Genomic DNA, 14,544 nt, shown 5'->3' on the forward strand with positions numbered 1-14,544 from the left:
TGACGTTTTAATTATGATGTATCTTGTTATGGGCCTTTTTGGATTCATCTTGTTTGGGACTCTCTGTGCTTCCTGAGTTTGTATATGTAGCCACAGCTGTACCCTGCTCAGGACTACCTGGCAAGAGTCAAGCAATCTACAGATCACTGCCACCAATGCTGAGCTTAGAGGTGCCTTGAGAGGCCAAGCCATGAACCGAGGCTGGCTGTCACTAGTGCCAGGCTTGGGGCTGCTCAGCAAGAGGTACAAGGCATACCAAGGCCAGATGCTGCTTGACTGGCTTCTGTGAACCTTTGAGAGATTTTAAGAAAGTCCCCAGTATGAGCCGAGAGAGGCCATTTGTGTGGAAAATTCTCTGGAGGTGGCTTCAATGGGCCCACAAGCTAGGTGAGGTGAGGTCCCAGGGAGTTAACAGGGCAGGGCATCCAGTGTTAGCCAAGTTGATGAAGATTCAGATATGGAGGCTGCCAGTGTCTGTATGTCGGGAGAGGGGAGGGCTCAACGAATTAAAAATGGATTCTGCCAGCATTTCTTTCTGGGAGAAAGCTGTCCCTCTAGCCCTTACCCTGAAGCCAGACAACCCAGTTCTTCCTTGTTTGTCCCTGGTGCTTTTTTAGCAGCTGCCCCAGCACTGGAGCTCAGAGTAAGATCATCAGCGAGTAAGTTCATACACAGGTCTCTAAAGAGGAATGTCTGCAACTTCAACTGCCCTCTGTCTCACTCAGTTACAATTTCTGCTGGTTTTCTCCACAAGAAGTTCTAGGAAGTTCTCTTCCTGGGACTGGAACCCTGGGCTGGGGAGCCTGGTGTAGGGCTGGAAACCCTTACTTCCCTGGGGGGACCTTTTCAGCCAAGATATTTCTTCTGATTCTCATCTGCCACAGGCAGGTGTGGGACCAGCCCGTCTCGCATCTCTGTCCCTCCTACCAGTCTTGAGTTGGTCTCTTCTGTATGTCTTCAGTTGTAGTACTTGTAGGCAACATATGTAAGGGTCCTGTTTTCTGTTCAGCTATATTTCAGGCGACTCCTAATGATGGTTGTTCTGTAGTTTAGTTGTAATTTTGATGTGACTACAAGAGGAGGCAAGCATAGTGTTTACCTACTCTGCAATCATGACCAGAACCAAGAGTGCTATTTGGTTTTAAAAACTGTATGAAGAGGGAAGGATAGAGGGAGCAACATAGACATAAAAAGAGACAGGTAAACATACAAACAGAGTTGACCTACTAAAAAATCTAAGTTGTATTTTGGTCAAAGCATCAGCCTCTTTAGTGTTCACTATTTTTGTGTATTTTCATGTTTTATAGTAGGTCTTCAATTTTTATCTAGGGGTCAATGAAGTATAAAAAATTTATATGATGTGACTATACTGGAGAAAGAAAACTTTGATCTTTGAATAATTGTAAAATCTGTTCTTGTGATCTTAAATACTTTTAGGAACAAGTTAGTTTTTTTTTTAAACAAATTAACGCTAAGTCATATATATCAGTAGTACTCAACCTTTTGGCACTAGGAACCAGTGCTCTTATGAGAATCCAATGCCTGATGATCTGAGGTAAGGCGGTGATGCTAGCCTTGGGGAGTGGCTGCAGATAAATATATACAGATGAAACTTCGCTTGCTCGCCCACTGCTCATCTTCTGCTGTGAGGCTCAGTTCCTAACAGTCCACGGACTTGTACCAGTCTGTGGCTCAGTGGTTGGGGGAAACCTAAGTATATATTGCATTGAGTGTTCACATCCCATAATAAGATTTCTTTCTGTCATCACATATTTGACCCCTTTTACCCCATCTACCTTAACCCTCCACCTTCTCTCTGGTAAACACTAGTCCACTATCCATGTCCATGAGTCTCTGTTTGTGTCTCATGTTTATTTGTTGTTTTTAGATTTATATCCCACATATATAGGAAAGCATGTGGTTTTCAATTTTTTCTGTCTGGTTTATTTTGCTTAGCAAGATTATCTCAAGATCCATCCATGTTGTCACAATGACAGTATTTCATCTCTATTTATAGCTGAGTAATAGTCCATTGCATATATGTACCACATCTTCTTTATCCAATCATCTATTATAGGACACTTCGGTTACTTCTATGTCATGGTCACTGTGAATAATGCTGCTATGAACATTGATGTGCAAATATCATTTCAGATATATGTTTTCAAGTCTTTGGGGTAAATACCCAGTAGAGGGATTGCTGGATCATATAGTATCATATGGTAGATGAAGTCTTAGTTATTTAGAGGAACTTCCATACTGTTTTCCATAGTGGTTGTATCAATTTGCAGTCCCACCAGTAGTTTGAGGGTTCCTTTATCTCCGTATCCTCTCCAACATTTGTTATTACATGTTCCGTTGATAACAGCTATTCTAACAGGTGTGAGATGGTATTTCATTGTGGTTTTGATTTTCATTTCCCTAATAGTTAGTGAAGTTGAACATTCTTTCATATGTCTTTGGCCATTTTTATGTCTTCTTGGGAGAAGTGTCTGTTCAGGTCCTATGCCCATTTTCAAAATGTATTGTTTGTTTTGCTGTTATTATTGGGTTGTATGAGTTCTTCATATATTTTTGGTATTAGGCCCTTATCGGAGGCATTGCTTGCAAATATATTTTCCCATTAGGATGGTTGGGTTTTTTTTCACATCTTTTTCTGATAATTCATTATTAGAGTATAGGAATGCTATGGATTATTGAACATTGATTTTCTATACTGAAACTTGTATTTGTTTATTATTTCTAGTAGTGTTCTTGGGAAATGTTTAGGGTTTTCTGCATGGAGTATAATGTCATATGCAAATAGTGACAATTTGACTTCTTTGTTTCCTATTTGAAGTTTTTTATTTCTTTCTCTTGCCTGATTGCATTCACTAGGACCTCCAATATTATATTGAATAACCATGGTGATAGCAGATAGCCTTGTCTTGTTCCTGATCTTAGAGAAAAGATTTATGGTTTTTCACCATTAAGTATAATGTTAGCTGAGGGTTTGTCATATATGGCCTTTATTATGTTGAAGTAGGTACTTTCCTTCTGTATCTATTTTATTAGTGTTTTAATCATAAATGGATGCTGTATCTTGTCAAAGGCTGTTTATGCATCTATTGATATGAACATACGATTCTTATTCTTTATTTTGTTTGTGAGGTGTATCACATTAATGGATTTGGATATGTTAAACCATTTCTGCGCCCCTGGGATGAAGCCCAGTTGATCATGGTTGATCATGTATTGTTTTATTTGTTTTGCTATTATCATATTTAGACTTTTTGCATGTGTGTTCATGAGACATATTGATCTGTAGTTTTCTTTTTGTGTGTTATCTTTACCAGGTTTTGATATCAGGGTAATATTGGCCCGTAAAATAAGTTAGGAACTATTGCTTCCTCTTTGATATTTTTGAAAAGTTTGAGAAGAATAGGTATTAAATCTTCTTTGAATATTTGTTAGAATTCACTGGTGAAGCCATCTGGTCCTGGACTTTTACTTTTTGGTAGGTTTTTGATGATTGTTTCAATTTCTATACTGTGATCAGTCTATTTAAATTTTTCAATTCTTCCTGATTCAGTCTAGGAAGGTTGTATATTTTTGAGAATTTGTCCCTTTCTTCTAGGTTATTAAATTTGGTGCTACATAATTTTTCTTAATATTCTTGTATGATCTTTTCTATTTTTGTGGCATCTGTCATAACTTCTCTTTCATTTCTGATTTTGTTTATTTGTGTCCTTTCTCTTTTTTCCTTAGTGAGTCTAGCCAGAGGTTTGTCAATTTTATTAACCTTCTCAAAGAACTAGCTCTTTCTTGCATTAATATTTTTCTATTGTTTTTGTTGTTGTTGTTCTCAATTTAATTTAATCGTGCTCTAATTTTGATTATTTCCTTCCCACTGCTGACATTGAGGTTTATTTGTTATTTTTCTTTTTTAAAAGATGTAGTGTTAAGTTGTTTATTTGGGCTCATTCTTTTTTTGGGGTGAGGGGATAGGCCTGTAAGGATATGAACATTTCTCCTGTTATTGTTTTTGCTGTTTCTCTAAAGTTTTGATATGTTGTATTTTCATTGTCATTTGATTCTAAGTATCTCTTGATCTCTCTTTATATATTCTATGACCTAGTTTTTTAGTACTGTTTTATTTAATCTCCATGTATTCGTGGTTCTTTCCCCTTTCTTTTTATAGTTGATTTCCAGTTTCAAAGCATTATGTTCAGAAAATATGCTTAGAATGTTTTCAATCTTTTAAATTTGTTGAGGCTTGTTTTGTGTCTCAACATATGGCCTATCCTTGAAAATATTTCATGTGCACTAGAGAAAAATGTATAATCTGATGTTTTGAAATGGAGGGCTTTGTAAATGTCAATTATGTCCAATTGGTCTAATGTGTCTTTTATGGTTTATATTTCCTTATTGATTTTCTCTTTGGAAGATCTATCCATAGGTGAGAATGGCATATTTAGGTCCCCTACTATGGTTGTGTTTTTGTCGATTTCCCCCTTTAGTTCTGTTAGTACATGCTTTATATATTTTGGTGCTCCCTGATTGGGAGAATAGATATTAATAATTGTTAGGTCTTTTTGATGTATAGCGCCCTTTATCATTATGAAGTGTACATCATTGTCTCTTGTTACCTATTTTATCTTAATGTCTATATTGTCAGATATAAGTATGGCTGCACCTACTTTTCTCTCGATGCCAAAATTGGCTTGGAGTATCATTTTCCACCCTTTCATTTTGAGTCTGTATTTGTTCTTGCAGCTGAGATGTGTCTCTTGAAAGCAGCATATGATTGGGCTTTATTTTTTGATCCATAGTGCTACTTTCCCCCTTTTTCTTGATGAGTTCAATTCATTTATATTAAGGGTGATTTTTGAAATATGAGGTTTTCCTATAGCCATTTTATTTTTTGTTTTCTGGTAGCTCAGTGTCTCCATTGCTTCTTTGTTCTTGTGTTTCTGTCTGTTATTTTAATTTGTGGTGTTTTATGATTTTTTTCCTCTCCGTTTCCTCTTGTTTTATATTATGTGTCTGAGTAATGGTTTTTTTGTTGTTGTTGTTGCAGCTACCATTTTTATGTAAAGGAAAGTTATATACATACAGTCATCATTTTTCTTCTTTGTGTGACTTATCTCCATTCCCCTTTGTGGATTTGGATCTTTATTCCTTCTTCTTTTCTGTTTTTGTTGTCTCAAATTAACCTCATGCTGTACATTCATTTCTAGGTTGCAATAGCTGTTGTCTTCTCTCTTTTTAAAGTGTTTTTTTTCTTTAACCATTATGTAATATTTAAGTTTTTAATACCCAGTTCTTAAGGAGGGTTTCACTTTCTTTTTTCTGTCTGCCTGTTAGTCATCTTATTCATAGTTATGTATTTTTTTGTCCTTTTTCTTTCAGGTAGAATGACCCTCTTCACTATTTCCTGTAATGCAGGTCTTGTGGTGGAAAATTCCCTCAGTTTTTGTATGTCTGAAAAGGTCTTTATTTTTCCTTTATATCTAAAGAAGAAATTTGCTGAATATATTATTCTTGGATGGTAATTTCTCTCTTTCATAGTTTGAATATTTGGTTTCACTATTTCCTAGTTTGTAAAGTTTGCGCCGAATAGTTCAATTATAATTTAATTGGTTTTCCTTTATAAGTCATCACCTTTTTTCCTCTGGCTGTATTGAGAATTTTTTGTTTGTCATTACTTTTTGACAATTTTAATATAATGTGTCTTGGAGAAGGCCTTCTTGGGTTGAGAGTCTTTTCACCTTTTTGGTGGTGTCCTTTCTAAAGCACAAAAGTTTTCCATTTTGATGAAGTTCACTTTATCTATTTTTTGTTTTTCACTTCTGCTTTAGATGTCATGTCTAAGGAAACATTATCTAATTCAAGATAATAATGGTTTATTTCTGTTTTATTCTGAGTTTTGTTGTTTAAGCTATTACACCAAAGTCTATGATCTGAGTTAACTTTTGTATATCGTATGAGGTCGGGATACAATTTCATTCTTTTACATGTGGGTATCCATTGTCCCGGTGCCATTTGTTGAAAAGAGAATTTTTGTAACATTGAATTATCTTGGCACCTTTGTTGACAAATTAGATTTTAAATAAACATCAGATATGAGAAAAGATAGCATTGAAAATTAATAGAAAAAAACTCATACAGAACTTACTAATCTGGTTAATGGGCAAGCAGATATCTTTTTAAAGAGTCTATTCACACACTTGTGGTTTTGTCTATATTATTTTTTATGTGCAGGCATTGTGTCCTTAGAGCTTTACAGAGCAGCAAGTTGAATTTTCTGGAAGGATCTGCAGTGAGTGGTGCCAGGCTCTGTACTCAATTCCTTTCTCTAAAATGGGGATAAAATGATACCTTATACTGTTATTGTGTAGATGGAATGAGGTGATAAAGTAAAATGCTTAGGAGAGTGTTTGATATTTCTTGGGTGCCACGAATATCGTGCCCATTCCCATATCTTGAGCCCCTGTCCCAGTGGCTCCATTCACATAGAATATCACTACCTCTCTTCTTGCAGCCCCCTCCCCTGCAGGCCCTCCATCTCCTAACACCCCTGGGCCTGCGTCTAAGAATCTATTTTAGGGGGATTTGTCTATTTGTCATATAGAGATTCTATGGCTCAAGAGACCAAGATGGAGTAAAAGGTAATAGCATGTAATCCCTCAGAAAAGCAGGACTTATAGAGTAATAATGATAGACCTGCTTTGCAGTCCTACAGATAAGTGCAAACCAAGGCCAGGGTTTCAGGGTTTTCAGGGTTTCAGTTAGTTTCTGTAACTATGTTTTCCTATATCGACTGGCCTAGCTGTTTCTCCATCTCTCCTCACTCAACTCCTTTACTCTGGAGCAGCTAAGGAGTTCAGCAATCTTCCTGACACATCTAATATGTGTCTTTCTTCAATTTACCATTGTGTTCCTGCTCTCTGTATTTAGTAGCTAGCTATCTGCCCCAGGTGCTGAGCAAATTGTGCCATCAGTTGGATAATGCTCTGCGTTCAAGAGACTTGCTTCAGCAGCTCAGGGTCATGGCAGAATACTAGCATGAAAAGGGGCTGCTGAGATTTGAGAGAGGGTTTGTGCAATATTGTGGAAAGCATTCTTAAAATCCAAGGTTTCCAAAATTTGGTGACCATTACTTAGGACTTCCCTTTTAATATAAATATCTTCAAAAAGAGTTATTTTTGCAGTCATCCACCCCACCTCTTTTTGGCTAGATGGTTAAAAAAGGATGAAATTGTGTATGTGGGTGTGTGTGTGTGTGTGTGTGTGTGTGCACATGCACGTGTGCATGTGTGTCTTAACAAATGCTTTCTTCATTAGTTTGTGATTGTGTGTGACTCTGTGGTTGCGAGATAGGCAAGGTCAGGTGATTATTTTTAATTGACCATAAATTTAACTTCAACCAGCAGCAACCGCACTTTGCTTTGAAGTAGGCTTTTCCAGTTATATCTCTGAACAAGGTTTCTATCCTCACAAGTACACCAGCTGGGTGTGCTATAGCATGGTTTTTGCACAGCCTGTTCTGGGAGAAAGAACACTGGGAGATTTGATAAAATTAGACATTTTTGTCTTTTTATATTTTTCTCTTAGTAGATAATGTGTATATTTTTACTCACCAATCAAGTTATACCACCACTTTCCATGGCGAATAATTAATTGAATGATATCTTAGCTAAGAATTTTTTGGAAAATATATCCAAATACATTTAAGCTGGTTTAAATGGAAATTTGAGTAGCAATGGAAACCTCAAAAAAAATATATCCATAAAAAATTTGAAATATTTGATAAAAATAAAATAGCTCAAAAAAACATTTTCTAGCCCTTTCAAAATTGAGAGGACCTATAAATATGAATTCATGGTCTTTGATACTTGCTCAATCTAAATTGTTAGTTTTCAAGGATAAGTGAGCAAGAAACCCTTTGCAAGGCTGAATGGTGCATGGTGCAGACCGAAAGTTCTCAGAAGTGGAGGTTCTGAGTATGTGTCTCTGGAATAATTTTTGACACATACTGATTTAGGAATCAGTGTTTTCTGAGCCTCTGGATGATAGAAAAGTCATAGTGAACTTTCTAGTTAGAGACCTCAGTGAAAGAAAGTACTAATTCATTGGAATGAAATGTGCAGTCACCAACAAATGTTTATTGAGCACTTGCTATGTGCCAGGCACTGTTAATGACATTGGACGTTGTTTCAAGTGGCCTCTTTTTTTTTGAAAGTTAATTTAATTTTTTACAGTCAGTTAATTTTCTTTTTATTATTATTATTAAAAATTATCAGGGTGACATTGATCAACAAAATCCAATAAGTTTCAAGGGTAAAATTCAACAGTATTTCATATATACATATATATTGCATTATGCATTCACCACCCAGAGTTAGAGTTCCTTCTGTCACCATATATTTGGATCCTTTTACCCTATCTGCCTCCCACCTCCCCCTTCCCTCTGGTAACCACTAGTCCACTGTTTATGTTCATGAGTCTCTGTTTCCTTGTCATGTTTGTTGCTTTTAGATTTATATTCCACATATGGGTGATATTGTGTTGTTTTCAAAATCCTCTGTCTGAGTTATTTTGCTTAGCATGATTATTTCAAGATCCATCCATGTGGTCACAAAAGGCAGTATTTCATTTCTTCTTATAGCTGAGTAATATTTCATTGTATATTTGAACCACATCTTCCTTATCCAATCATCTATCATAGGACACTTCAGTTGCTTCCATGTCCTGGCCACGATGAATAAATCTGCTATGAACATAGGGTGCATACATCTTTTTGGATAAATGTGTTCAGGTTTCTTGGGTAAATACTCAGTAGAGGGATTGCTGGATCATATGGTAGTTCAATTCTTAGGTTTTCGAGTAACCTCCACACTTTTTCCATAGTGGTTATACCAATTTGCATTCCCACCAGCAGTGCTTGAAGGTTCTTTTTTCCTTAGAACCTCAACAACACTTGTTGTTGCTTGTCCTGTTAATGATATCCATTCTAACAGATGTGAGATGGTATCTCATTGTGGTTTTTGATTTGCATTTCTCTAATAGCTAGTGAAGTTGAGCATCCTTTCATATGTTTGCTTGTTATTTTTATGTCTTCTTGGAAGAAGTGTCTGTTCAGGTCCTCTGCCCATTTTTTTAAATTGGATTGTTTGTTTTTGTTGTTATTGAATTGTATGAGTTTTTTGTATATTTTGGATATTAGGCCCTTATCAGAGACGTCATTTGCAAATACATTCTCCCATATGGATGGTTGCCTCCTTGCCTTGTTGACGGTTTCTTTTGTTGTGCAGCTTTTTATTTGATATAATCTCATCCATTTATTTTGCTTTTAATTTCCTTGACTTTGTGACAAAATTCATAAAATCTTCTCTACATCCAAGGTCCACGAATTTAGTACCTATGTTTCTTCTATGCAATTTATTGTTTCAGTTCTTATATTCAGATTCTCAGTCTACTTTGAGTTAATTTTGGTATATGTTGATAGACAACAGTCTAGTTTCATTCTTTTGCATGTGGCTTTCCAGTTTTGCCAGCCCCATGTATTGAAGTGGCTTTCCTTTCTCCATTGTATGTGTTTGGCAACTTCATCGCAAATTATTTGCCCATATCTTCAGGGGCTTATTTCCGGACTCTCAATCCCATTCCACTGGTCTGTGTGTCTGTTTTTTTTCCTACCAATACCAATATCATGCTCCTTTGATTATTTTCACTTTGTAGTATAATTATAAGTCAGGCAGAGTGATGCCTCCAGCTTTCTTCTTTTTCCTCAGGATGGCACTGGCTATTCGGGGTCTTTTGTACTTCCACACAAATCTGATGATTTTTTGTTCTACTTCTTTAAAAATGCCAATGGGATTTTGATGGGGATTGCATTAAATCTGTGTAATGCTTTAGGTAATAAGACCATTTTAAATATGTTGATTCTTCCAAACCAGGAACATGGTATATCCTTCTATTTCTTTGTGTCTTCTTCAAAATCTTTTAATCGTGTCTTATATTTTGCATTGTATAGGTCCTTCACATATTTGGTTAGGTTTATTCCTGGGTATATTATTCTTATTCTTGCAATTGAGAAATGAATTGGTTTTCATTTTTTTTTTTCTGAAAATTCATTATAGAGTATAGGAATGCTACAGAACATTGAATATTGATTTTGTATCCTGTAATTTTACTGTATTTATCTATTATTTCTAGTAGTGAGCTTGTGGAGTCTTTAGAGTTTTCTATATGGAGAATCTTGTCATAGGCAAATAGTGACAGTTTGACTTCTTCGTTTCCTTTTTGAATGCCTTTTATATCTTTCTCTTGACTCATTGCACTCACTAGGACTTCTAATATATTATAGAATAATGTTGGTGATAGCAAACTGCTTTGTTTTGTTCCTGATCTTGGAAGGTTTTTAGTTTTTCTCCTTTAAGTATAATGTTAGCGAGGGTTTGTTGTATATGGCCTTTATTATATTGAGGTATTTTCCTTCTATACCAATTTTGTTAAGTGTTTTGATCATAAATGGATGCTGTATCTTGTTGAAGGCTCCTTCTGCATCTATTGATATGATCATATGATTTTTATTCTTTATTTTGTTTATGGCGTGGATCATATTAATAGATTTGCATATGTGAAACCATCCTTGTGTTCCTGGGATGAAACCCAGTTGATCATGGTGTATAATCTTTTTAAATTTTTCTTTTTTTTTGTATTTGGTTCGTTAGTATCTTTTTTTCATGTGTGTTCATGAGAAAGACATTGGTCTGTGGTTTTCTTTTTTGTGTCATCTTTATCAGGTTTTGGTATCAGGGTAATATTGGCCTCATAAAATGAGTTTGGAAGTGTTGCTTCCTCTTCGATTTTTTTGAATAGTTTGAGGAAAATAGGTACTAAATCTTTGAGTGTTTGATAGAATACACTGGTGAAGCCATTTGGTCCTGGACTTTTAGTTTTTGGGGAGGTTTTTGATGATTACTTCAATTTCCATACTGCTGATCCATTCATTTTAATTCTCTAGTTCTTCTTGATTCAGTTTAGGAAGGCTGTACATTTCTAAGAATTTGTCCCTTTCTTCTAGGTTAATAAATTTGGTATTACATAATTGTTCATAGTATTCTTGTGTGATCCTCTGTATTTCTGCGATATCTGTTGTAACTTCTCTTTCATTTCTGATTTTGTTTATTTGTGTCCTTTCTCTCTGTTCCTTAGTGAGTCTATCCAGGGGTTCGTCAATTTTATTAACCTTCTCAAAGAACCAGCTCTTTCTTGCATTAATATTTTCTATTTTTTGGTCCTCAATTTCATTTAATTCTGCTCTAATTTTGATTATTTCCTTCCTGCTGCTGATTTGGGGGTTCCTTTTTTTTTCTAGTTTTTAACAGATGTAGTCGTAGGTTGTTTATTTGGGCTCATTCTTGTTTTTTGAGATAGGCCTGTAAAAATATGAACTTTCCTCTTATTACCACTTTTGCTGTGTCTCAAAAGTTTTGATATGTTGTACTATCATTGTCATTTGTTTCTATGTATCTCTCTTTTCATTTTTCTATGACCCAGTCATTCTTCAGTAGTATGTTGCTTATTCTACATGTATTTGTGGTTCTTCCCACTTTCCTTTTATAGTTGATCTCCAGCTTCATAGCATTATGATCAGAGAATATGGTTAGTATGATTTCAATTCTCTTATATTTGTTGAGCCTAGTTTTGCATCGCGGCATGTGGTCAACCCTTGAGAATGTTCTATGTGCACTAGAGAAGAATGAATGTATAGGTAGCGGTTTTGGGATGAAAGGCTCTATAAATGTCAATTTATCTAATTAGTCTAATGTGTCATTTAAGAATGTTATTTCCTTATTGATTTTCTGTTTGGATGATTTATCTATATTCATCATTGGAGTATTTAGGTCCCCTACTCCGATAGTGTTTTGGTAGTTTCTCCCTTTAGTTCTGTTAGTAATTGCTTTATAAATTTAGGGCTTCCTGATTGGGAGCATAGATATTAATAAGTGTTATATCTTTTTAACGTACATTTCCCTTTATCATTATGAAATGTTTCTGAGTATCTCTCCTTACTTTTTATATTTTGAAGTCTATTTCATCTAGTATAAGTACAGGCACATATACTTATCTCTGAATGACATTTGATTGGGTTATCATCTTCTACCCTTTCACTTCGAGTCTATATTTGTCTTTGGAACTATGATGTGTCTCTTGAAGGTAGCATATGGTTGGTTCCCCCCTCCCTCCCTTCCTTTGGTCTAGTCTGCAACTCTGTGCCTTTTTATTGGTGAGTTCAGTCCATTTACATTTAGGTTGATTATTGAAATATGAGGTTTTCCTATAGCCCTTTTATCTTTTGCTTTCTGGTAGCTCAGTGTTTCCACTGATTCCTTGTCCTTGTATTTTTGTCTGTTATTTAGATTTGGTGAGGTTTTGTGGATTTTCCCTCTGATTCTTCTTGTTTTATGTTAAGTGTTTTGGTTCTGGATCTTTGGTATGTGGTCACCATTATGATTTTGTAAAGGATAGTTTTATATATCTATATCTATATCTGTCTTTGTCTATGTCTATGTCAATGTCTATGTCTATATCTATATCTATCATCTATATCTATCTATACAATAGTCCATTTTCTTCTGCATGTGCCTCATCTCCATTCCCCTTTGCGAATTTGAATCTTTGAATCCCCCCTTTTCTCTTATTGTTGTTTCATTTTTTCTCTATGTATGCTGAATGTTCATTTCTAACTTTCAATATTAATTATCTTCTAAATGTTTAAGCTTATAATTCCCTGTTCTTAACAAGGATTGCACTATCCTGCTTCTGTTTGCCTGCTGGTCATCTTACTCATATTTTTGTTATTTTATGTCAGGTTGTTTCAGGAGGTCTGACTCCTTTCAGCATTTCCTGCAATGCAGGCCTCATGTGGAGAATTCTCTCAACTTTTATATGTCTGGAAATGTCTTTATTTCTCCTTCATATCTGAAGGAGAATTTTTCTGGATACATTATTTTTGGCTGGTAATTCCTTTCACTTAATAGTTTGAATATTTGGTCCCACTCTTTTCTTGCTTGTAAAGTTTGTGCTGAGAAGTCTGAAGATAGTCTAATGAGTTTTCCTATATAGGTTACTGTCTTCCCTGGTTGCCTTGAGAATTATTCCTTTGTCATTAATTTTTGATAATTTTAATATAAAGTGCTTATAGAGGGCCTTTTTGGGTTGAGATAATTGGGTGTTCTGTCAGATTCTTGGATTCAAAGCATGAGCCTATTCCTTGGATTTGGGAAATTCTAGTCAATTATTTGTTTGAATATGCACTCTTCCCTTCTCCTTCTCTTCTCCTTCTGGTATACCCATCATTCTTATGTTGCTTTTCCTTATGTGTCAGATAGTTTATGTATAGTTCTTTTATTTTTCTCTCTTTTTTAATTGCATTTCACTTTATAGTGCTTCATGTGCATTTTTAAATTTTTAAAATTTTTAAATTTTATTTAAAATTTTTTTTAAAGCTTATTGCGGTAACATTGTTTAATATAATTATATAAATTTCAGGTGCAGATTATAATTTCACATCTATATATTCTATTGTATGATTATCACCTAGAGTACAGTTTCCTTCAGCTACCATATATTTGATCCCCCTTTACCCACTTCAATTCTCCTTCCTTCTTACTTCCAGGAAAAAATTTGACCCCCTTTACCCTGTCTACCTCCCTCCTCCTCTCCCACCCCCTACTCTCTGGTAAACACCATTGTCCATGTTCCTGACTCTGTTTGTCCTATTTATTTGTTGCCTTTATGTTTATATCTTACATATACGTGATATCATGTGATTTTCAACTTTTTCAGTCTGGCTTATTTTGCTTAGCATGGTTATCTCGAGGTCCATCCAGGTTGTCCCAAATGGCAGTATTTCAGCTCTTCTTATGGCTAAGTAATATTCATTGTATATATGTACCACCAATTCTTCAGCCAATCATCTGTCGTAGGACACTTTGGCTGCTTCCATGTCTGGGTCATTGTGAATAGTGCTGCTATGAACATCGATGTGCAAATATCTTTTCAGATATGGGTTGTCAAGTCTTAGTGGTAAATACTCAGTAGAGGGATTGCTGGATCAAATGGTAGATCAATTCTCAGTTTTTTGAGGAACCTCCATACTGTTTTCAATAGTGACTATACCAATTTGCAGTCCCACCAGCAGCGTATGAGGGTTCATATTTCTCCACATCCTCTCCAACATTTGTTATTGCTTGTCCTGTTGATTATAGCTATTCTAACAGGTGTGAGATAGTCTCTCATTGTTGTTTTAATTTGCATTTCTCTAATAGCTAGTGATGCTGAGCATCTTTTCAAATATTTGTTGCCCGTTTGTATGTCCTCTAGGAAGAAGTGTCTTCAGGTCCTCTGCCCATTTTTTGATTGGATCATTTGTTGTTGTTGCTGTTGTTGTTATTGAGTTATATGAGTTCTTTGTACATTTTGGATATTAGGCCCTTATTGGAGGCGTTGCTTGCAAATATATTTTCCCATTTGGATGATTGTCTCTTTACC

Source organism: Pteropus medius, unplaced genomic scaffold (assembly GCF_902729225.1).
Source record: "Pteropus medius unplaced genomic scaffold, Ma_sr-lr_union100, whole genome shotgun sequence".
Taxonomy (NCBI): domain Eukaryota; kingdom Metazoa; phylum Chordata; class Mammalia; order Chiroptera; family Pteropodidae; genus Pteropus; species Pteropus medius.